The sequence below is a fragment of the Symphalangus syndactylus genome, chromosome 10 (assembly GCF_028878055.3).
Source record: "Symphalangus syndactylus isolate Jambi chromosome 10, NHGRI_mSymSyn1-v2.1_pri, whole genome shotgun sequence".
Classification (NCBI taxonomy): Eukaryota; Metazoa; Chordata; class Mammalia; order Primates; family Hylobatidae; genus Symphalangus; species Symphalangus syndactylus.
The window spans coordinates 121,312,939-121,325,144 of NC_072432.2; the positions used below are offsets into that span (position 1 = coordinate 121,312,939).

At 45.1% G+C, this 12,206-nt stretch overlaps 1 protein-coding gene across 12 annotated transcripts in view; it reads right to left on the reverse strand.

Annotated features, from left to right (window-relative positions):
• ZNF395 (zinc finger protein 395) overlaps positions 1 to 12,206 on the reverse strand; it is a 60,077-nt gene that overhangs the window by 23,438 nt on the left and 24,433 nt on the right. For 5 of the 12 annotated variants that reach the window (XM_063610860.1, XM_055295829.2, XM_063610863.1 and 2 more), the window contains one exon: positions 6,593 to 6,713. The exons of the other annotated variants lie outside the window; for them this stretch is intronic. The gene's annotated coding sequence lies outside the window, so the exon portion shown is untranslated. The remainder of the gene's footprint in view (positions 1 to 6,592; positions 6,714 to 12,206) is intronic. 12 annotated transcript variants of the gene reach the window in all.

The window sequence follows — 12,206 nt, forward strand, 5'->3', positions numbered from 1 at the left end:
TCCTCCTCCCAGGTCCAAGCAATTCTCCTGCCTCAGCCTCCCAAGTAGCTGGGATTACAGGTGCCCGCCACCATGCCGGGCTATTTTTTGCATTTTTGGTAGAGATGGGGTTTCACCATGTTGGCCAGGCTGGTCTCGAACTCCTGGCTTCAAGTAATCCGCCCACCTCGGCCTCCCAAAGTGCTGGGATTACAGGCGTGAGCCACTGTGCCTGGCCAATTCTTCTTTTTTTTTTTTTTTTTTCATTTAGGAAGTTAAAGTAGAAACACTATTTGGAACTCAAAAGTCATTTGAATGGATCATCACATTCCCTGACAATGCCAAACAAAGAAGAATCACTCCTGAGGGTGAAATGGTTAAAGGAGAAAACTGGTTTGGAACTCAAATGTCACTTCGATGAATGATCACATTATCTGACAATGCCAAACCGACAGGCAGGGGAGCCTGGCAGGAGGATGAGAGCTACCTGGTGACTCACCTGGCTGGAATCAACATGTCATAAAAAGGCAACTGCCCTCTCCTTGCGGTGGGTAATCAAGGCACCCATTTAGAGGCTTGCTGGTCAAAATGAACCAACTCCAGTGTTCCATGCTTGGAGCTCAATACCAAGTCAGATGGCTCTGGCCCTGGAGCCCAAAGCCAGTGACTGGCCCCTGCCCATCGCCCATGTGAGTAGGTGCCTGCCCCGCTCAGTTTCGGTACCGGGTCTCTTTCCTGCTCTGTTCCCCCAAGCCTGAATCTCAGCCTTGGGGCCCTGCCCCCAAGCCTCCCCTAGGTGGGGCCTGGCCAGCCTCTGGGAGCTAATCCCGCCCTCATGGGTGGGGGCAGACCCACCTGGGGAGGGACTCACCAGAACCCCCGGGAAAGGGCCCCAGAGCAGAAAAAGCCCAGCGTCTTTAAACATATCAGCCCTGCTGATATGCAACATGTGGGCCCAGCTCTTGACCATGCACCAAGCCAAATATTAAGAAGCCTAAGAGTCAGACCCTGCCCTTAATGAATTTGGGGCCTCAATGAGCTACCACCTGGTCCACACAGCCAGCACTTGTGTATAAAAGCACTTAATACGCTCTGAAGCTACATTTATGTACTTGTGTTGTATAATGAGATGAATGAATGAATATTTGCTTCTCTCAGGAAGATGAAAAAAGCATTCAGCAATCTGACACTGAAGCCTGATTTTTAAAAAGGGGGGTTTTAGAATAAAGCCCATGAGTTAGATGAATATCCATGTGAAAATTTTCCATTTTTGACATCAGTTAGATAAGTCAAAATAAAATATGTTATGAATCTAAAAAAAAAATCCACTGAGTGACTGAAGGTTGAAGGAGACACACGTTTCACCCCAAAAACAGAAAGTCAGCCTTAGTGAAGAGAAGACAGGCACCATCGGGGAAGATTTAAATACACAGTGGAAAATAAACGGAGTGGAGGAGGGGCTCACCCAGGGCTCAAACCACTAAGGAAGTGCCTTAAACGTATTTTTCTCTGGAGGAAGCCATTTAAGGAATCTTTATGCCCCAATAACTGTGGGCATGAGAATGAGTTTCGAGACGAGAGAGAGATGGAGAAACAGGCCGAATGAGAGTTCACCCCAGTCCCAGCTTAGGATGTTGGGACGCCACTCTCTGAAGCTTTTCCTGAAATGGATGGGGTGGCGGCATTAATCAGAAGGTGCTCACTTGTGAAGACGTTCTGAGCCCAAGTGACAAAATAAATGTGCATCAATCACAGACAGCAGCTGGCACACACTCTCCGAGTTTTCAGAGAAGGAAGGGACAAAATCAGCACCGGGCGCTGGTGAGCTCTGCCTGCCCCAGGAACACAACTGAGGGGGCTGACACACATGCCCCCGCCCCCTCAGGCCGGCAGGTAGACTGGACTTAGTTCAAGGCCAGCAGAAGAGGAGAATCTTTTGAAGAAAAGGCAGTAGGATGTTCCCAAGAAATAAAATCACATCTAAGTGGCAAGAGAATAACAGGAACCCTTATATGTAATCCATGGCCTTTCAAAGACTGATGTGCATTCAGGAATGTTCTAATAGCTATCATTTATCAAAGACTTAAGTGCCAGTCAACTTGCTGAGCATTTCGCAGACCGTGTCTCATTTAATCCCCCACAAATAACCCATGGGATTAGAAATACCATCATCACCCCCATTTTACAGATGAGCAAACTGAGTCTCAGGGTAAGTAATTTTCCCAAGGCCACGAAGCTAGAAAATGACAGAACTCAGAATGTGATCGCAAATGTGTCTGATTCCAAAAGCTATGTTTGTTTGTTTTGAGACAGGGTCTCCCTCTGCCACCCAGGCTGGAGTGCAGTGGCACAATCACAGCTCACTGCAGCCTTGACCTCCCAGGTTCAAGCTATCCTGCCACCTCAGCCTCCCAAATAGCTGCGACTACAGGTGCATGCCACCACATCTGACTCATTTTTGTATTTTTTGTAGAGACAGGATTTCACCATGTTGCCAAGGCTTTTCTTGAATTCCTGGACTCAATCGATCCTCCTGCCTCAGCCTTCTAAAGTGCTGGGATTACAGGTGTGAGCCACCAGACCCAGACAAGCTATGCTCTTTCTACTATGTTGTACAGCCAGGAAAAGTATGCATCAAGTGACAGACTAAACTAGATGACCTCATAAGCTTCCTTGTTTTTAAAAACTTGAGTCACCAAGAGGCTAATGCGGTGTTAGTGGTTGTGGCATGGAATGGGAAATGTGTATTATGACAGCAAAGAATCAAGCATGGAATCCCCCAGGATCAGGGCTACACTTTTTCTTATTTCACCCTTTACAAATATTCCAAAGAGAATGCACAGTCAAATAGTCAGGGCTGCCTTAAGCTCAGACTTCCGGCTGGGCACAGTGGCTCATGCCTGTAATCCCAGCACTTTGGGAGGCCAAGGCAGGTGGATCACTTAAGGTGAGGAGTTCAAGACCAGCCTGACCAACATGGCAAAACCTCATCTCTACTAAAAATACAAAAATTACCTGGACATGATGGTGGGCACCTGTAATCCCAGCTACTGGGGAGGCTGAGGCATGAGAATCGCTTGTACTTGGGAGGTTGCAGTGAATCAAAATCGTGCCACTGCACTCTAGCCTGGGTGACGGAGTGAGACCCTATCTCAAAAAAAAAAAAAAAAAAAAAATTTTTTTAAAAAAAGCTCAAACTTCCCCATTGTGACCTTGGCCAAATGACCTCACCTCTCTGTGCCTCAGTTTCCTCACGTGCAAAATGAGAAAAAGTATTGATCCTACCCCAGAGGATAATTTGGGGCTTTAATGAGGCAATGAATTTTTTGTTTCCAGAAGTGCCTTGATTTGTTTTAAGAGTCGCCAAGCTCCTCTTCCTAGAGATTCTGATCCCCAGGTCTGAGAGAGGAAACAGTGAGAAAATGCATGTTGGATACTGAGCACTGTGCCTAGCAAAAGTGCACGATAAATGCTGACCTGAAAAAAAAGTAGACACCAAATCCCAGGCAGTGAAGAACCAAACCTATAGGAAAATTATCGGAAAGAGTTTGTGCAAATGCGGGGGAAATACAGTAAATTTTAACATCAACAAGAGCAGTGTAAGAGATGGTAAGAAAAAAATGAAAACCATGCAAGAGCTCTAGGGAAACAGTCACACCCAGTAAAGTGACCTGATGTCACTGTGGAATGCACTGTCATCTACTGTGGCCATGAAGTCCAAAAAGGAAAAAGACATTTTGTCCAGTGCCACTACAAAAGCACTAAAACAAAAGGAAGCACACTGCCCACCCCCATCCTATAAACTCAACCACACTGGGAACACTGGTTATTGCCCATCAAGAAAGATGAGGCCAGTTATGGAGGCTCACACCTGTAATCCCAGCACTTTGGGAGGCCGAGGCAGAGGATGGCTTGAGCTCAGGAGTTCAAGACCAGCCTGGGCAACACAGGCAGACCCCATCTCTACAAAAAACACAAACATTAGCCAGGAGTGGTAGCATGTGCCTGTAGTCCCAGCTACTCAGGAGGCTGAGATGGGAGGATCACTTGAGCCTGGGAGGTTGAGGCTGCAGTGAGTTGTGATTGCACCATGCATCCCAGCCTGGACAACAGAGTCAGACCCTGTCTCAGGGCAGGGTGGGGGAAAGAAAGATGACTTACAAGGCCAGAGGACCATTAACCTAAATGTGCTGTGTGACAGGGAGGGCAAGCTAAGAAGGCAGTGCTCTTCAGGACAAAGGATCGAGGCCAGGAGGGCCCCAAGAGAATCCACCAAGTAGGAGAGAGGAGTAGAATGCCGACTTGGTCACCAAATACTGAAATGACAGAAAAGGGAGGCCCCACTAACATCAGCTGGAGACCAGAGAGGGGATGCTGGAATACCCCAGTGAAGGCAAATGAAGTGCACACTGCATTTGGACAGTAAATGAATGCACGAGTGGGGATACCCTAGGATCCAAGTAGCACTGCTTCATTACAGACTGCATGGAGATCTGAGGTCGAATGCATGTAAAACTGTGAAGGCTGCAAAGGGGCCTCTGCCTCTCCCCACCCAGGTGGCCAGGGACACCGGCCCACCACTGGCCACAAAGCTGTCTTCAGGAGGGGCACAGCCACTCCCTCCCTTGCAACACTGGCTCCGAAATGCATGGGTTTGATCTGATAGGATTAACTCTCATATTTTCCACAAGTTCTGTAGAGAGATAGAGATGAAGGCCAGAATCGTAAACAGTGGCACACGCCATTCTTCTGTAATTAACATAAACTGCTAATAGCAGCCACGTGGCCACATTCTAGATGCCTTTAAAGAATATCATGCTTCCAAACGCCTCATGCTTTGCTTGAGTGTTTAAGCCACACTGGATTACAAAGGCAGCCTGGAGAAGAACTGCAGGTGCGGTGAAAGTCTCCAGGCCAAGTGAACTGAGTTTAGAATTTCCCATCCAGAGTCCACAAGGGGCTGCCTGTTCAGCCTGATTCTTTTCCACACAACCACTATCAACATACGGGTCAAAGTCCTCAGGGGTTGGGGGGCGGGAACCAGGCAGAATTAGCTAGGAGGCCCAGAAGAGCCCTTCCCAACACCAACCCTTCCCACAAACCAGCAATGGTATGTGCGACCTGTGAGGCCGGTGAGCACCCACCTAGCACACTCTAAATCTTGCCCCCTCATCTTCAAATAACTGCTTAATGTCTGAGCACAGGGCAGGCATCCCCCGGTCTACAGTAACTCTAAGCGAGGAACTGACCCCATAATGCATCTTTGTTAGAATGTACAACTCAAGAACCCTATAGCCTAGCAGTTCCACTTTCTCGGTACCCACCCTAGAGAAAACTCACAGGTGCTATAGAGGTCTGTGCAGCAATGTTTTTTGGTAACAGCGTTTTTAACAGTAAAGGATCTGGAAATGACTGAAGTGCCCATGAATTAGGGAAAGGTGAAGCAATTGTGTAGCTTTCTAATTCTAAGGGAGACCGGGCAGGGGTTAAACAAAATCAAGGAGACCTTTGTGTAGGGGCCGGGAACTATCGCCAAGCACCCTGTTGAGGGAGGGAGAGGCAATTCAGTAAAGAGACCTTATGTAATCCACAGCCAATGCACTTAACTTTTTGTAAGTCCTATAGGTATAGATGTGAGTATGTGAGGCATCTGAAGAACAGCAAGTCCATGAAAGTGCTCGACCTCTGGGGAAGGGACTGGGATTAGGAACAGTCATCAAGGAAGACTTTCTGCTTGCTCGAGAAGTTTTGCATTTTTCCTCTACAGAGAATATGTTCAGTTCATGTACTAACTTGCGCAATGAAAATTTCATTTAAATTTTTTCTTTTAAAAAAAAGAAAAGAAACAGGCCCTGTTCAATGCATTTCAGTAATATGTTTGGGGGCAATTTCACCCTGAATCTGGCCCACACTTCCCAGGGGCTGTGAGCTCGGTAGTGCACTCTGCGTTTCCAGTCAGCAGTGGGCTTTGCAACACAGCTCTTGTTTCAATATTACAAGCCCAACTCCACAACTCTGTGGATTGTTAAATTTATACGCTAGTTCAAGGAAAAGGCAGGGAAAAAAGAGAAAGTATGTCAATGGGACTTCTGGTCATCCAAAGGGATGTCCTAGGAGTAATTCCAGTTCTTCTAACCCAGCACTGCAGCACTCCAACACAACACACACGTTCCCTAATAAGCCAGCCCTTGCCCAATCACACTTCCTCCATACCAGGCCTAGCTGTCTGTGGTTTTGATTCTTTCAGCTGGGAATCAAGATTCCTAATATAAATCCAAATCCCCTGAGCTAATGAGAAAAAAGAATCTGAACATCCCATTGCACAAACTCTAAAACATTATTATTCACTCACTGGGGACTCCTAACCATATAAGATACTGCTTTTTAAACAGACATGCACCCCCTCCTCCTCCTCCTCAAAGCACTACCTATAGAGGACTTAGAAATACAAAATTGGCTGTGCACAGGTAGCTCATGCCTGTAATCCCAGCACTTGGGAAGGCCAAGGTGGGAGAATCACTTAAGGCCAGGAGTTCGAGACCAGACTGAGCAACATAGCCAGATCCTGTCTCTAAAAAAAATTTAAAAATTAGCCGGGTATGGTGGTGCCTACCTGTGGTCCCAGCTGCTTGGGAGGCTAAGGTGGGAGAGTGGCTTGAGCCTGGGGAGGTCAAGGCTGCAGTGAGCCGTGATTGTGCCACTGCACTCCAGCCTAGGAAACAGAGCAAGACTGTCTAAAAAGAGAAAGAGAGAGAGAGAGAGAGAGAGAGACAAAATTATAATATTTAGAACCTACTGAGCAAAACTAACTTATGGCAATAGAAATCAGATTTGTGGTACTTCTGGTTGGGGGTGGGGCTTATCTGGAAATGGTCACGAGGAACTCATCTGGGGTGATGGAAATGTTTTGTCTCCATATGTATGTGTCGAAACTGATTAAACAGCACACTTAAGATCTGTGCTGTATGTAAATTACACCTCAATTAAAAAAATAACTCCTCACACACAGTTTCTCTCCCGGCTGCAGCAGAACTCTGAGCTGTCCTATCAGACGTCAGAAATCTCTGTTATGCTATGCAAGGAGCATGAGTACCATGGCGACAGTCACCATAAAAATAGATAACAAGATTAAAATGGACACAGGACACATGAATTTAAGAACAGCACATCAAGAGCAATTCATTTTCAGCAGAAGAAAAATAGAAAGAGGAGAGGGAGTTTTCAATTCCTCCGGCACTTTGACAAGGAGCCACTGACTGAACGCGGTTGTTTTTACTAAGAGAGTTGTATATGGCTTCCTGATACTCAAAGGACAAAAAGGCTGACAACTGGTTTTTTGTGTTTTGTTTTTCTTTTTATTTTCTTTTTGTTGCCCAGGCTGGAGTGAAGTGGCACCAGCACAGCTCACTGCAGCTTTAACCTCCCCGGGTTCACGTGATACTCCTTCCTCAGCCTCCCAAGTAGCTGCAACTGCAGGTGCACGCCACCATGCCCAGCTCATTTTTGTATTTTTTATAGAGATGGGGTTTCACCATGTTGCCCAGGCTGGTCTCGAACTGCTGGGCTCAATCAATCCTCCCACCTCAGCCTCTCAAAGCAGCTGGGACCACAGGTAGTCTCAAAGTGCTTGGATTACAGGCATGAGCCACCATGTCCAGCTGGGAACTATTATTTCTTATCATATTTTGCTTTTTTAAAAAAAAGGCCGGACTCATGCCTGTAATCCCAGCACTTTGGAAGGCTGAGGTGGGAGGATCACCTGAGGTCACTTCAAGACCACCCTGGCCATCATGGTGAAACCCCATCTCTACTAAAAAATACAAAAATTAGCTGGGCATGGTGGCGGGAGCCTATAATCCCAGCTACTCCAGAGGCTGAGGCAGGGAGAAATGCTTGAACCCATGAGGCAGAGGTTGCAGTAAGCTGAGATCGCGCCACTGCACTCCAGCCTGGGCAACAGAGCAAGACTCTGTCTCAAAAAAAAAAAAAAAAAGGCATGTTAGCCTAACTTTCCCCAAAACCCACTATATGTAGCCCAGGGAACCAAATCACAGCAATTCGACAAGCACAGTTGATGTGACAGATACCATGTGAGGCACAAATGATACAGCGACAAAAGAGACTCAGGCCTGTCATCAAATGTACAAAAATTTTCAACTCTAGTTCTAAATAACTAGGTCTTGCCTATGCTTTTCACATATATCTAAAACTGCTATTAAGTCAGCACACCCCAAAATTGCTTCATCCCATATAAAGAGAGCCCTTTCTTGCCAAATACTGATTTCTCAAATGCCAAAATGCAAGCATAAATCATGTGGAGACAAAAATCATCTTACGATATTCTCCAAAGATGAGATAAACCTCTATTCTCTTTGCAGAGCTAAGAAACTTTTGCTAAGTGATTTAGTCGAAGCAGTGACCTGCACAACAACAAAAACAACAACAAAAGTAATCCAAAAATATCAGGAAGAGGAATCTAAAAGTTTTAGATAATCAGGGCGGATTCTAAATAAAGCATATATTTCAGTGAAAGTTAAGCAGAATTAAACTAAAAAAAAAATTTTCATATGTAAGCTATAATACATACGCGAAAATTTAAAAAAAAAATCTAAGCCAGAAGCAGTAGCTCATGCTTATAATCCCAGCACTTTAGGAAGCTGAGGTGGGAGGATCCCTTGAGCCCGGTGGATCGAGGCTGCAGCGCGGTGGCTCAAGCCTGTAATCCCAGCACTTTGGGAGGCCGAGGCGGGCGGATCACGAGGTCAGGAGATCGAGACCATCCTGGCTAACACGGTGAAACTCCGTCTCTACTAAAAATACAAAAAATTAGCCGGGCATGTTTGCGGGCGCCTGTAGTCCCAGCTACTTGGGAGGCTGAGGCAGGAGAATGGCGTGAACCCAGGAGGTGGAGGTTGCGGTGAGCCGAGATCGCGCCACTGCACTCCAGCCTGGGGGACAGAGAAAGACTCCGTCTCAAAAAAAAAAAAAAAAAAAAAAAAAAAAAAAAAACCATGATTGCGCCACTGCATTCCAGCCTGGCAAAAGTAAGATCCTGTCTCAAAAAAATTTTAATTCAAATTACAAATTTATTGTCTGATACAAACTAAACATATGCTTTCCTGGAAAATCCCACTTTAAAATGTCTTTAAATTGATCTGCCCTGTATTCTCTTTATCGCTAAACTGCAGAGCAATCAGATGGCTCGGTCTCATCACTGGTGTCAGGATGGTGTTGAGCAAGGTGCTCCTGGGGATATAAATCCACAGTGCGGGACATGAACTGGGAGGAGACATTCAAGGTCACTCCACATTCTCCACGGCCAAGCAGAGGACCCAGCACCCACTAACAGCCCCCTCTTGATTTAGTCATCATCCCAAATAGAAGTGGCATGATGATTCCACCTTTTTTTTTTTTTTTTTTTTTTGAGAGATGGAGTCTCACTCTGTCGCCCAGGCTGCAGTACAGTAGCATGATCTCGGCTCACTGCAACCTTTGTCTCCTGGGTTCAAGGGATTCTCCTGCCTCAGCCTCCTGAGTAGCTGGTGTTACAGGCAAGCAACAATACGCCCAGCTAATTTTTGTATTTTTAGTAGAGACGGGGTTTCACCATGTTGGCCAGGCTGGCCTCAAACTCCTGGCCTCCAGCGATCCACCCGCCTCGGCCTCCCAAAGTGCTGGGATTAGAGGTGTGTGCCACCACACCCAGCATGATCCCACTGCTTGTCTACCCGTCAATCTGTGTTGTTCATTATTATTGGCCATTTCCCAGCCCCCACCCCCAACCTTCTTGCTTTTCCTAAGGACCAAATTTAATTTTCAGCAGCCCTGGGGTCACAAACTGAGTTCTGACCCAACTTGAAATAGTTCTCATCCTTTGTTTCCTTTTTTTGAGTAGAGGTCTCACTCTGTCACCTGGGCTAGAGTGCAATAGTGCCACGATCATGGCTCACTGCTCCTGGCTCACTGCAGCCTCAAACTCCTAGGCCCAAGTGAGCCTCTGACATCAGCCTCCTAAGAGCTAGGACCATGGGCAGATGTACCATCATGCTTGGTTAATTTTTCTATTTTTTGCACAGACAAGTTCTCTCTCTGTTGCCCAAGCCAGTCTTGAATTCCTGGGCTCAAGCAATCCATCCACCTCAGTCTCTCAAAGTGCTGAGATTACAGGTGTGAGTCAATGCACCTTGCCTGTTTTTTGTTTTGTTTTGTTCATCCTTTCTAAAATGATCCCAGAAGAGTCTCTCAAAAATGCTGGGACCTATTTATAAACATTTTTAAAGAACACACTTGATGATATTGACTCAAATACTTGCCACTGGAGGTAAAGCCCCTATTCTATGTGCCTTTCAGCTTTGACAAGTCACATATTAAATAACTGACCCCAGAAATTGGAAGAGACTTTGGAGGTCGGCCTAATTCTTGTCCTCTTCTACCGCATCCCTAAGCAACAGCATTCAGCCCTACTTGAATACCGACAACAGCCGTAAGCTCACTACTTCCTGGGCAGACATTTCCTCTGTTGGACAGATCTGCCAGCTAGAAAATCCTTTTTCATATCGAACTGAAATCTGCTGTCCCAGTCTTTCGGGTTAAAGGGGATCTCAAAGTCTATGTACTTCAGCATGATCGCTGATCATTCTACAGACAAGGAATCACGTAATCATGCCATAAATTAGGAATCTGCAGCTACAGAGAATAAAGTGACTGTTTCATCTATTGGTTGTATTCGAGTACCAGGAGCAAAACTGAACGTCTCCTCCTTCCTATGTCTGATAACCAGGAAAATATTTGAAGTTGGTACTGTGTACCCAATGCATGAATATAGTTCAGTTATTCCCTATCCTATAGCATCCTACTCTTCTTTCCAGGATCAAGTCTTACTTGCTTATGTCCCTATTAACTCTTGGCTCTCCGGGGTCCAAATGTCACCTGACTAGCCAAGGTCATTAAGACTAGATCTTATGATGATTAGATTGCTGAATTTCTGATCCTGTTATAAACTGCATTCAATTTTTTAAAAGCCATATCTTAGAGCTAAGCTCAGTGGCCTATATGCGTAGACCCAGCCACTTGGGAGGCTGAGGCAGAAGGATCGCTTCAGCCCAGGAGTTCGAATCCAGCCAGGACAACATGGCAAGACTCATGACTCTGAAAAAAAAATAAAAATAAAAACAAATAAAAATAAAAGCCTCATACACTCAAGGCTCACACTGAACTGACGAACAACAGAAAAATCCCAACGCTTTTTTTCTCCATGCTCTGCACCTCCTCAGTGGACCTGTGCCAACCTGGGGTCAAGGACTCTGTCTTCCACTGTGACTCTAGTTCCTGACCTTGAGCTTGACACACAGCGAGCAGGCACTCAAGAGTAATCACTGAATGAATCATCTACTTTACCCTATCTTGTCCTTGAACCATAAAAAGTTTTAAAAATTGCAGATGTCCCCACTGTGGAATATATACACAACTATAGAAAAGACAAATAATACAAACGTTAAAAAAAAAAAAAAAAGCTGCATGCCTCAACCCATCCAGAAGCAACGGGTATTTGTATTTTGATATACTATTTTGGTGTATTTCCTTCCAATTATTTTCTAAACACATTGCTTTTTTAACATTTGAAATCACACTGTAGATGTCCCTTAACTTTTGGCAAAAACATTTTTCCCTGTTACTTTAAAGCTATTCCTAAACATTATTTTTCATGACTTCATAACATTCTATTTTAAAGATAACAGAATTCACTTATTTATTACCTCTAGCCCACACCACTGGATATTTAGGTTATTCCCAAGTTTTTACTAGAGTTAAAAAAAATCTCTGAATAATCTCTGTGCATAAATCATCATCTACATTGTGGATACGGTCTCAGCTACATCCCCAGAAGTGGTATTATCAGGATACTGAACATCTCAAAACGCTACAATTCAAATTTTTAAACCTAAATCAGACTTTAAATTCATCCCTTACTGAATTTTTTTGTTTTCTTTTTAATTTGCACTCCTAATTGTAGACGACTCAACCTTGATTTGTCTGCAAAACCAGCAATTCCTCTCACTTCTGCGCCACTAACAAATCTGATGAGCGCGCCTTCTCTGTCTTCACTGCCAACACTGGGAAAATGTTGAACAGATCAAGGCCAAGAATAGAACCCTACTGTACTCATTTTCAGATCTCCTTCCAGGCTGCCTCAGTGCCAATAATTAACAGTTTCACATAGGATTGTT